The sequence below is a fragment of the Pristis pectinata genome, chromosome 7 (genome assembly GCF_009764475.1).
Source record: "Pristis pectinata isolate sPriPec2 chromosome 7, sPriPec2.1.pri, whole genome shotgun sequence".
NCBI classification, from domain to species: Eukaryota; Metazoa; Chordata; class Chondrichthyes; order Rhinopristiformes; family Pristidae; genus Pristis; species Pristis pectinata.
This window is the reverse complement of record NC_067411.1, coordinates 12,013,214-12,026,090: the sequence shown is the minus strand read 5'-3', so window position 1 is coordinate 12,026,090 and position 12,877 is coordinate 12,013,214. Positions and strand designations below refer to the sequence as shown.

General features: G+C 44.0%; 2 protein-coding genes across 5 annotated transcripts in view; one reads left to right on the top strand and one right to left on the bottom strand.

Moving 5' to 3' along the window:
• Positions 1-1,215, bottom strand: part of cep44 (centrosomal protein 44) — a 60,377-nt gene extending 59,162 nt beyond the window's left edge. Inside the window, exon 1 of one of the 2 annotated variants that reach the window (XM_052020154.1) lies at positions 1,018-1,215. The gene's annotated coding sequence lies outside the window, so the exon portion shown is untranslated. The remainder of the gene's footprint in view (positions 1-1,017) is intronic. The other variant, XM_052020153.1, reaches the window with a different exon arrangement.
• Positions 1,216-9,784: 8,569 nt separating this feature from the next.
• The window catches only part of fbxo8 (F-box protein 8), a 55,713-nt gene continuing 52,620 nt past the window's right edge, over positions 9,785-12,877 (top strand). The window contains exon 1 of one of the 3 annotated variants that reach the window (XM_052020530.1): positions 9,785-10,049. The gene's annotated coding sequence lies outside the window, so the exon portion shown is untranslated. Of the gene's footprint in view, positions 10,050-10,749; positions 10,761-12,295; positions 12,319-12,877 lie in introns of those variants that run through there. The other 2 variants (XM_052020531.1, XM_052020532.1) reach the window with 2 other exon arrangements.

The following is a 12,877-nucleotide window of genomic DNA, read 5'->3' as shown; positions in this document are numbered from 1 at the left end:
GATAAGGTGGATGGTCAGTCTCTTTCCCAGTTTTTTTTTGCAGCTACCATCGGGCAGGAGGTACAGAAACCTGAAGTCCCACACCATCAGGTTCAAGAACAGCTACTTCCCTTCAACCATTTGGTTCTTGAGCCAACCTGCACATCCCTAATCACTACCTCAGTATAGTAACACTATGATCACTTTGCACTAAAGTGGACTTCACTGTTTTGTTTTGTTCTAATTGTGTTCTTGTAAGAAAAATGTGTACAATTTGTTTCTCTTGCAAATGCTGCTTATACGATGCTACGTGCCTGTGATGCTGCTGCAAGTAAGTTTTTCACTGCACTCATGCATACATGTACTTGTGCATATGACAACAAACTCGACTTTGGATAGGGGAGTATAAAACTAAAGTGCAGAGATTTAAGGTGAAACACACAAAAATGCTGGAGGAACTCGTCAGGTCAGGCAGCATCTACGGAGGGAACTAATCAGTTGACATTTCGGGTCGAGACCCTTCATCAGGACTGGAAAGGAAGAGGGCAGAAGACAGAATAAGAAGGGGAGGAGCACAGGCTGGCAGGTGATCGGTGAGTCCAGGTGGGAGGGGGAAGATAGATCGGTGGGTGGGGGAGGAGGGACGAAAGGGAGTGATGCGAGAACCCGAGAGGTGATATGTATAAGAGGTTAAGGGCTGAAGAAAAAGGAATCCAGTAGGAGAGGGCAGTAGACCATGGAATAAATGGAAGGAGGTGGTGAAATAGATGGGCTGGTCACAAGGTGAGAGGGGAAAGGTTTAAGGGGAACCTGAGGGGCAACCTGTCCCCAGGTACATGGATACGAACGGTGTAGAAGATTATGGGCCAAACCTGGGCAAATGGGACTGGGTTGGATGGGAATCTGGGAGATGGGCCGAAGGGCCTGTTTCCGCGCTGTATGAGAGGCGGAGGACGGGTGGAGGAAAACCCGTAACACAAAGCGCCGCTTAAAGCCCCTCGCCATCCCCTTCCCCCAGCCCCGGAGCATCCACCTCACCTCCCGATCCACTCCCACCGTTGAACCGCCCCTCCCGAACTCCTAAACGGACGTGGAGGGGAGGAGCGCTCGGCGTCCGCCGGCGCCGCCGACCGTCTGCGGCTGATTGGCGGGTCAGCGTTCCGGACCGCGCCGCTGCTGGAAGCCGATTGGCGGGAGTGGTGACCACCCCTCTGGCGATTCGGTAGTGGCCCCCACCCTTGGATCCAATCAGAGGCTTGGGCTGCGTGAATCTGATTGGCGGGGCCTCCCTTCCCCACTCGTCCTCTGGAATGGGAAACTCCCGCGCCGCTGCTTGAATCTGATTGGCGGGTCGGGCCGCCCCTCCTCGCTCGCGGTCTGGAGCGGGACCCCTCGCGCCGCTGCTTGAATCTGATTGGCGGGTCGGGCCGCCCTCCAACGGTTCCCGCCTTTGGCGCGCGCGTCTGGCGGCCGGCGGCGCGCGGAGCGGTTTGCAGCTCCAGCTGCCGATCCATTTGCGCTCAGACACCCTCTTTATTTAAAAAAAAACCGCTTACGATCAATAATTCTGCTTTTACCTTTCACAAACTGTCCAAGTTTATACTGCAAATTATTCTCACAGCCTATCCCTGTCGTTCATCGAATTTGCAACGGTAGAAATGAAAATAGGGATCTTAATCTTGACTACACAAACTTGGAAATGAAAGCAGATTGAGATTAGTTCATTGTCATGTACATCAGGGTGCAAATGAATAAAACAATAAATACAAAGAGGAGCACAAAGCAACAGAATGTTACAAAGACAGCAGTGCAAACTGGAGTAATGCAAAAAGAGATGCTAAAGTGACAAGAACAGAAGAATGGAAGCCCAGCACATCACAGAAACCGGCTTCCCCTCCATGGACTCTTGTCTCTACCTCTCGCTGCCTTGGCAAAGCAGCCAGCATAATCAAAGACCTCACCCACCTGGGTCATTCTCTCTTCTCCCCTTTCCTGTCAGGCAGAAGATACAAAAGCCTGAAAGCATGTACCACCAGGCTCAAGGACAGCTTCTATCCCGCCATTGTAAGACTATTGAATGCTTCCCTTATACAATGAGATGGACTCTGACCTCACAATCTACCTTGTTATGACCTTGCACCTTATTGTCTACCTGCACCGCACTTCCTCTGTAGCTGTGACATTTTACTCTGTATTCTGTTATTACTTTTACTCTGTACTACCTCAATGCACTGTGTAATGAATTGATCTGTACAAATGGTATCCAAGACAAGTTTTTCACTGTACCTCAGTACACGTGACAATACTAAACCAATACCAAGTAGAATTACTGGTTCGAGAAGGTGGCAGCACCACCGGGAAGGGGATGTGAAAGAGGTGATTGGCTCAGAAGTCTGATAGCAGTGGGGAAAAAGCTGTTCTTGTGCCTGGTTGTCTGGGTTTTCAAGCTCCTGCATCTTCTGGAAGGTCAAAGAGAGAAAAGGGAACGGCCAAGGTGGCAGATATTCCTTGGTGATACTGTTAGCCTTCCTGAAGCAACGCACCCTGAAGATGGACTGGTTGGAAGGAAGTGACGAATCTGTGATGGACTGGGCAGTGTTCACCACTTTCTGCAGGTTCTGTCGGTCCAGAACAGAGCAGTTACCATATCAGGCTGAAATGCAACCTGTCAGGATACTTTTCCACAGTGCATCTAGAACAGAGGATACTCAACAGATCAGGTGACCAATTTACCTTCTTGAGTTGGACCCATTTGCCTGTACTTAGCTCATATCCTTCTAAGAGTGAGAGATTAGGAATATCCTAGATTACGGGGGGAAGGGTGGAGAGCACAAAAAGGTAGCAATTGTATCTCTTGTAGTTATACAGGAAGGTGCTGAAAGGACGTTGTTGATAGAGGTGGGATTGTGAACCAGAAAGCTGTGAACAGAAGATGCTGAAAGAGGAGAGGAAGATGTGTGCAGTGGTGGAATCTTACTGAAGGTGGAAGATGAAAGGGACTTGTACCCCACCATCGAGGAATGCAAACCCTCCATCCAGCTGAAGCAGGAGTACACTTGTGCTTCTTCCAATTTAGTGTCCTGTATTCACAATGTGGACTCTTCAATGTTAAATCAAATGCAGATTGGGTGACCACTTCACCAAACACCTCAATTCAGTACACAAGGGTGACCCCGAGTTTCCACATTCAATTCACTGTCACTGCAATTCTTTATCTATGGATACAGAAATGCCCCTCTATTCCCCAATCCATAAACTATTGAACAACACGTGCGCCACCTATGCCATTCATTCATTCTTGATCTCCATCCTATCACAGACATTCCCTTTGTTCTCTCCACCCTTCTCTGCAACTTAAATGTTTGATTTCTAATTTTTCCCAGTTCTAATGAAAGAGGATACATTAACTTTCTCTTTGTAGCTGCTGCCTGCCCTGCTGAGTATTTCCACCATTTACTGTTTGAATTTCAGACTTCCAGTATATGCAATTTTTTTGTATTTCCTATATTTGTATTTACAAAGTGTTTACAGCACAGAACTGATCCCAGCAGAGTGACGTCTCGATATATTGCTCTGCATTTGGTTTCCTCAGTGGTACAATAAATTATGTTTTCAATTAATTGAGTAAAACTGACAATATCTTTTGCAGGAGTATTATTGGGCATAATCTGTCACTGTGCTATCAGGAGAAAGGACAAAGCTTTGATTAGAAGGTGGGTCTTAAAAGAGGAAAAATAAATTGAAAGGTTTAAGGAAGAAATGCCTGATCTTAGGGATTTGCCAGCTGAAGACATGGCAACCAGTGATAGAGTTTTAAATTTGAGGATGATTGGAATTGGAGAAATGCACATATCTTGGAAGATTTTATGGATAGCAGAGAGGTTACTGAGAAAGGAAGGAGGTGAAACCATCAAGAGGTTTGAAAACCAGTAAGAGTTTCTCCTCAAAAGCATTGCCACTTATAGTTGTAAGTTCCATGTTCTAGCCAATTGGAAAAATATTTATCTTGGAAAGCTGAATTAGTTGAAGGGACAGCTTCTAATGATGGCGTGATTAAATTTGAAGAGGAGCAACAGCCCTGAATTGGAGGAGTATGGTTATCTTGGGCAACAAGCAATCTACTGGCGGAACTCAGAGGGTCAAGCAGCACCTGTGGGGGAATTAGGAACGGTTGATGTTTCAGGTTGAAATCATACACCAGGACCCTAAAACAGATCAGACCTGATACAGCGTTTTGACCCGAAACATCGACAGATCTTTTCTCCTCACAGATGCTGCTCGACCCAATGAGTTTCTCCAGAAGATTGTTTGTTGCTCCAAATAAGATAAGATATCTTTATTAGTCACACGTACATCAAAACACACAGTGAAATGCATGTTTTTGCATAGAGTGTTCTGGGAGCAGCCCGCAAGTGTCGCCACGCTTCTGGCGCCTACATAGCATGCCCACAACTTCCTAACCTGTACGTCTTTGGAATGTGGGAGGAAACCGGAGCACCCGTATTCCAGCATCTGCAGTCTCTTGTGTCTCCATGGTTATCTTGGGGTTGGGGGTATGGGTGGTGTAATTACCTTAAAGGAGATTATTGAGATGGGGGCAGGAGTGGTAAGGAGGGAATTGAGCTTCCTTTATAGGTGTCCATGCTAGTCACCTCAACTACTTCCAATAGAAACAAATTCCACATTTTAACCACAATTTGATTATAGAATCTTTATTTCCTGGTTCTGGATTCCTTGTCCATCTCTATGATTCTCATATTTCAAATAACCTTTTAAATTCTGCCATCATTTTAAAATCCTCCATTAGATTAGCTTCTTTTTTCTATAAAGAAGAGCCACAGCACGCTGTCATTCCTGCCAGGTGCATCCTCTCAGTCTCTATTAAATGCATTCTCTCAGTTCAAGCTCTGGATAAAAATCTGTTCTGTCGGTCTCAGTTAGAACAAAAATAACCCACTGACACTATTTTAAAAAAGCACTTGGGAGTCCTAGGATATATATATATATCTCAAATCAATTTCACTTAAAGCAGGTCATTGCTATTTAAGAGAGCCTCCTGTGAACAAACCAACTGCAGCCTTTCCTTTTTACAGCAATGATTACACTTCTAAAAAGACCTCATTGATTGTGAAGACCCTTTTGAGAAGCCTGGGTTGTGAAAGGTATCAGACAACTGCTTTTATTTAAATTGGTTTATTATTGTCACCTGTGCTGAGACACAGTGAAAAACTTTGTTTTGCATACCATCCATACAGATCATTTCATTACAACAGTACACAAGGGAAAACAATAGCAGAATGCAGAATAAAGTGTTACAGTTACAGAAAAAGTGCAGTGCAGGCAGACAATAAGGTGCAAGGCCATAATGAGGTAGATTGTGAGGTTAAGAGTCCATCTTATCATACTAGGGAACCGTTCAATAGTCTTGTAACAGCTGGATAGAAGCTGTCCTTGAGCCTGGTGGTACGTGCTCTCAGGCTTCTGTTTCTTCTGCCCAATGGGAGGGGGGAGAAGATAAAATATCTGGGGTGGGTGGGGTCTTTGATTATGTTGGCTGCTTTATTGAAGCAGTGAGAAGTGTAGATAGAGTCCATGGAGGGGATGCTGGTTTCCAAGATGTGCTGAACTGCGTCCACAACTCTCTGCAGCTTCTTGCAGTCTCGGGCAGAGCGGTTGCCATACCAAGCTGTGATGCATCGGTATAGGATACTTTCTATGGTGCATTGGTCAAAGGGGACATGCCAAATTTCTTCAGTCTTCTGAGGAAGTAAAGATGCTGGTGCACTTTCTCAGCTATGCTGTCTAAGTGGTTGGACCAGGACAGGCCATTGGTGATGTTTTAATTGGTGATGGTGATTATTTTAACTTTTCTCATGCCTATATGGTGCAGGTGTGAGTGACTGAAGATGGAAGAAACTTTTGATTACCCTTCTGAATATCCAAAAAGAGCTGCCTATAGGTTTGCAATTTCTGAACAGATTTCTGCCCCACTCCCACTCTGGTCTATCAGTGTGTGGCCTACTTCAAAGCAAGCTTGAGGAACAGCACCTCATCTTCTGTCTGGGCACGTTGCAGCCTTCTGGACATTATTTAATTCTACAACTTCAGGTAGCTTGATTTCTGTCTGTATCAGTTATCCATCTATGATATTGGCTCAACTTATTTGATTTTTTTTTCCCTCTGGGATAAGAGGACATGGCCAGCATGATCTGCTGGACACATCTTTATGCTCTGCATTTCCCAACTCCCACACTCTTTGTCCTGATGCAAGGTTTCAACCCGAAACATTGACAATTCATCTCCCTCCACAGATGTTGTTTGACCTGCTAAGTTCCTCCAGCAGATTGCTTGTTGCTCTGGATTTCAGCATCTTGCAGTCTCTTTTGCCTATGTTCTTTTGTCTCTGTTCTCACTCTCTCTAACTGTTCCCACTCAGTCATTGATAACCTTGTTTTTACATGGTCACCCCATGGTCACCCCAGTTTTACCCTATCAGAGAAACCCCAAGTCCCACCCTGCCCATGATTACTGCAGCTTTATAAGCTTCTCTTGTCTCCTTCTAAGTTCTGACAAAGGGTCTTCAACCTGAAATGTTAACTGTGTTTCTCTTCCTACAGATATAGCTTGAGCTGCTAAGTATTTGCTTTCTTTTATTCTAGATTTCCAGCATCTGCAGTTTTCTTTTTGATTTTCAGTTTTATTCCAGATTTCCAGCATTTGCAGTTTTCTTATTGATTTTCAGTTTTATTCCTTTTAAACTTGTAATACTATCTCCTCTTTTGCCTTTGCAGTCATATTTGTGAAGAACTTTTAAGTTTCTGCTCCAGGAGTGCAATATCCCAACAGACATTAGTTTTATTTTCTGCCACTGTAACACATCCCCTCTCTCCGCAACACTGACTTCTGCTGTCTGACATCAGGCAGATTTGGAGAGAAAATTCAAAGGTATGTGCCCTAAAAACTTGAAGATACAGCCATCAATCATGGGGCAAAGGAAGTAGGGATATTTAAATTGGAGAAATGCAGACTTATCAAAGGATTGCAGAACATGCTGAAGACATGACAGTACACGTAAACAAATCTCTAAAACGTCATGGACAGGTACAGAAAAGAATCACAAGGCTAATGGAATGCAGACTGGAGTAAAAGAGATCAGAAGTTGCAGTCCACTTTAACAGTTGAACAAAAATAGGCATAGATTTAAGGTATTTGGTAGAAAGATGAGGGGTGAAAGGGTGGTAGAGATAGAATCCTCACCATGTTTAACAGTACTTAGTTCTGTACAGTGATCTTCAGGGCTATGGAAATAATATTGCAAAGTGTTATTAGGCTGGCCAGGTCTTTTGCAGCCAGTACAGGCACAATGGGCTGAATAGATTCTTTCTCTGATATAAAATTGTTATAATTCTATTCTGCATAGGTATACAAAAGCCTCATTTGACGCAACGATTAATTGGAAGTACACTGTAGGTTTACCAGACTGATGTAAGGACTGCTGAAATTACAAGAGGTTACACAAACCAGGCTTGAATAATAATGAGTAGGGGATTTAATTTTTCGTCATAATGAGTTGAACTGATAGAAAAAAAACTATTACTGGAAGTCCATGACTCAGGAACTTAAGATTCAGAAGATGAGTAACCTTTTCGTATTTCTCTATTCTTATGAAGGTGGTTACAGAGATGGGGAAGAGTGCGGTAATTTGAGTGGAAAGATAACAATTTTAAGACTGAGGTGACAATAGACCAGGAGCACAGAGCTGATGTGTGCATGGAATCCGGTACGAGTTAGAATACGTACAGCAGATTTCAGAAATAATCTCAAATCTATAAAGAGTGGTAAATAGGGACATAAATATTGTTCCCCTTTGAAATGTTGTCCACAGGATCTTTTATGAGCATCTGAGACTACAGATGAGGCCACAGTATGCTGGACTTCATCAGTCAGGGCACTGAGTATAGAAATTGGGGGCTTATGTTGCAGTTGTACAAGATGATGGTGAGGCTACACTTGGAGTATTGTGTTCAGTTTTGCTCACCCTGCTACAGGAAATGTTATTAAACTGGAAAGAGGGCAGATGAGATTTACAAGGACGTTGCCAGAACTTGGTATTGGTTTATTATTGTCACTTGTACCGAGGTACAGTGAAAAGCTTGTCTTACAAACCGATCGTACAGATCAATTCATTACACAGTGTAGTTACATTGAGTCAGTACAGAGTGCATTGATGTAGTACAGGTAAAAACAATAACAGTACAGAGTAAAGTGTCACAGCTACAGAGAAAGTGCAATGCAATAAGGTGCAAGGTCACAACAAGGTAGATCATGAGGTCAGAGTCCATCTCATTGTATAAGGGAACCGTTCAATAGTCTTATCACAGTGGGGTAGAAGCTGTCCTTAAGTCTGGTGGTATGTGCCCTCAGGTTCCTGTATCTTCTACCCGATGGAAGAGGAGAGAAGGGAGAATGTCCTGGGTGGGTGGGGTCTTTGATTATGCTGGCTGCTTCACCAAGACAACGAGAGGTAAAGACATCCACCAAGACAACGAGAGGTAAAGAGTCCAAGGAGGGGACTTGAGGTCCTGGGCAGAGCAGTTGCCGTACCAAGCCGTGATACATCCAGGTAGGATGGTTTCTATGGTGCATCGGTAAAAGTTGGTGAGAGTCAAAGGGGACAAACCAAATTTCTTTAGCCTCCTGAGGAAGTAGAGGCGCTGGTGAGCTTTCTTGGCCATGGCATCTACATGATTTGACCAGGACAGGCTGTTGGTGATGTTCACACCCAGGAATTTGAAGCTCTCAACCCTCCCGACCTCAGCACCATTGATGTAGACAGGTGCATGTACACTGCCCCTTGTGTGAGTTACAGGGAGAGGTTAAGCAGGCTAGGACTTTTTTCCTAGGAGCGTAGGAGACTGAGAGGTGACCTCATAGAGGTGTATAAAATCATAAGGGTGAGATGGGGTGAATGCACTCAGTATTTTTTCCCCAGGGTTGGGAAATCAAGAACTAGAGGCCATAGGTTTTAGGTAAGAGGAGAAAGATTTAATAGGGACTTGATGGGTAATTTTTGTTACGCAGAGTGTGATATATAAGATTTTTATTTATATATATATATATATATATAAAAAATGAAAAAGACTATTGAAGGGTTCCCTTATACAATGAGATGGACTCTGACCTCACGATCTACCTTGTTGTGACCTTGCACCTTATTGCACTGCACTTTCTCTGTAGCTGTGACACTTTACTCTGTACTGTTACTGTTTTTACCTGTACTACATCAATGCATTCTGTACTAAGTCAATGTAACTGCACTATGTAATGAATTGACCTGTACGATTCGTATGCAGGACAAGTTTTTCACTGTACCTTGGTACAAGTAACAATAATAAACCAATACATAATATATATGGAATGAGCTGCCAGAGGAAGTGGTTGAGGCAGGTACAATAATAATATCTAAAAGGTACTTGGACAAGTGGGTGGTTAGGAAAGGTTTAGAGGTATACGGTCCAAACCGGACGAGCTTATATGGGCATTTTGGTCAACATGAACAAGTTGGGCCAAAGGGCCTGTTTCCCTGCTGTATCTGGGGGAAAAAACACACTGCTGTACTTCCTCAGGACCACATTGGCAACCCCAGCCAACATAGCTGCATCCATCCATCCAATGACCCCCAACCGGATCAGGTGACCGCCGAGTCACCGCCCAGATCACGTGATCCAAGGCCCCGCCCCCTCCCCGAGAGAAAAAAACCCAGTCAGCCTTTACGTCACCTCCACCAATAACAAACGTCCAACGCGATTGCGTCATGGCCGTTACGTTGGGCGGCGCTTGCACGCAAGTCGCTGGCATATAAAAAAGTTAATTGGGGACAGTAGGAGTGAAAGTAACGCAGCGGTTTTTTTAAAATATGTTGATTTTGCGTCGCTCTTTCGTGGGATGGATTTGAATGAGGACTCTGAGAGCCGAGTTTGTGTTGCGCTGCGAACTGTTATAATTCCCTCCCATCCCTTGTTGTTGTTTTGGGGCCGAAGTGGAAATCGGACGAACTGCGGCTCCAACAGGTAGGCGGGGCCAGGGCTCGGGCGCTCAGCCAACCCAACTCGGCCGGCGCCGCGACGTCAGGCGATTGACAGCCGGCGGCGGTCAATCGGAAGCTGTGGCCTGGGCTGGCCCGCCAATCACACGCGCGGAAGGCGGGATTCCTGTGCGGCGGGCAGCAGGTTAGGTTGCGCCCAATGGTTGGGGGGGGGGGTGGGGCATGGTTTGGGCTGGCAGAGGCAGGGGGTTGTGTGAAATGCTCTTGTTTAGTTCCAAAGGGCACCTACATGAAAAGTTGACCAAGGCAGCTGATGGAACCCTGTTATTTCAGAAGATATTTAATATGCATTGCTTTAGATAAAATTGCTAGCTACCTCCATGTTTTTGAAGTGTTGAGAATTGGAGTATTGATATTTATCAAATCGGGGCTGTAGGGTGGTGGAGCAAATACATTGATCTCTAGAAATCAAGGGGAGAGTCAGTACAGGAGCTGCGAGCCCAGAAAAGAGGAGTCAGAGCAGTTAACCTATTTCTATTAATTTTTGTTTTGTCATCTGCAAGTTGGCTCAAAATGTTCCACCCATAGATCATAAGTGTGTCACCTGGGTTTGGGTGGGCTATTTCCTGAGTAGTTTCAAGTACCGCTTGTGAGCCTAGGGCACTAAAAATTTTTTGGCTGACGTTCCAGTTCATTGCTGATGGAAGGCTACACAACTGGTGGTGCTGTCTTTCAAGTGAGACATTAGATTTTGTTATAGAAAATGTGAAGCTGTTTTCAGGTATGTAATGTAATCTGCAAGGCGGGTCATTTGTGTTTGGAGAAGTTTTAATTACGGTTTTTTTTAAGAAAAACAAGTTCAACCTGAATTTTGATTTGCAAATCTGTTGAAAATAGTGGAACTCCAATTCTGAGAATACTTGATCTTGACTAAAAGGTATTTTGAGGCATTGACTGTGTCACTAGCACGAGAGATTGAATGTCAGAGTTATTTTGGAGATTCTCTTAATTTGAATATATTTGGTGTATGTACTAGCTTTACTTCTTATGTTTTTTTTCTATCCACTCTCCACTGGTATGTGGGGGCTCATGCATGGCTGAAAGTGTTATTTTGCAAAATTCTCCCTCTACCTCTCTCTTGCATCATGGAGCAGCTGTGGTTGTTCTCTGTGGAGCTAGAGAAGACGAGGAGGAGGTTTGATAGAAGTGCCTAAAATCCCTGGGTTTAGTTAGAGTAAAGAGAAACTGTTTCAAATGGTTGAAGAATAGAAGGTGCTCATTTAAGGTGGCTGGCTAAAAGAACCAGAGGCAGTACAAGAGTAGTTGGGATTTAGAATGTATTGTCTGAGAGTTCTGGGTACAATAATAGCCTTCAGGAGGGAACTGGAGAAATACCCAAACCAGAAAATGTTGCAGGAGAAAGGGTAGGGGAGTGGGATTAACTGGTTCCTTTTTTTTTATATAAGGTAGTGCAAACTTAATGGGCCGAGTGGCTTCTGCTGTGCTTTAGGGAGTTTACTTCTGGAACTAAAATTTGGGAAGAACTAAAGTTGTCCTTGCCCCAGGCATTTACTATTTTGCTGCCAGCACACTATAGCAAAGAGCCATTCAGATTTTGTGTATGCAATATCAATCATTGATTCCCACCTCATCAAGATTTACTTTGCCAAATGTTCCCAAGGAACTAACAAATAATTTCCACTAAACCAATGGCACGCAGGGCATTTTGGCATATAATGTAGTGACATGGTGTCTTGACAACAACCTTTCCCTCAATATCAACAACACAAAAGAGCTGGCTGTTGACTTCCTGTTTACATCAATGGCACTGAGGTCAAGAGGTTTGAGAACCTCAAGTTACTAGGAATGAACATCACCAATAGCCTGTCCTGGTCCAACCACATAGGTGCCATGGCCAAGGAAGCTCACCAGTGCCTCTGCATCCTCAGGAGGTTAAATAAATTTGGCATGTCCCCTTTGACCCTCAGCAATTTCTATGGATGCACCATAGAAAGCATCCTATCTGGATGCATCTTGGCTTGGCATGGCAACTGCTCTGCCTGAGACTGCAAGAAACTGCAGTGTGTTGTGGACGCAGCTCGGCATATCCTAGAAACCAGCTTCCCCTCCATGGATTCTGTCTACACTTCTCACTTCCTTGGTAAAGCAGCCAACATAATCAAAGTCCCCTCTCATCCCGGTCATTCTGTCTTCTCCCCTTCTCCCATCAGGCAGAAGATACAAAAGCCTGAAAGCTCATAGCATCAGAGTCAAGGACAGCTTCTATCCTGCTGGTATAAGACTATTGAATGGTACCCTTGTATGATAAGCTGGACTCTTGATCTCACAATCTGCCTTGTTATGGCCTTGCACCTTATTGTCTGTCTGCCTGCACTGCATTTTGTCTGTAACTGTAAGACTTTATTCTGCATTCTCTTATTATTTTCCCTTCTACTACCTCAATGCACTAATGTGATGAACTGATCTGTATGAATAGCATGCAAAACAAACTTTTTCATGGTACCTCAGTATATGTGACAATAATAAACCCATCTACCAATATGGATGCTGAACTTTGATATGAGGCAATTGACATAATGCCTACATTTAAGAGAAGGCTAGGGAAGACAAAAGGATGTAAGGCAGGAACTGAGCAAAGAGAAGCATTTCAGTTAAATCTGAGGTCAATGAGCATTCTTCAGAATTAGAAAAGTTAAAGTGCATTTTAAACTGCTTGGGGGAAAAAGTGGGAAGCAAAGAACGGAAGGAAACTCTAAGATAGCAAGCAGGAGCTTAAGTCCTTAAAATTTCTTGTGCAAGATGTTTATATGTGATATAACAACATAATTTACT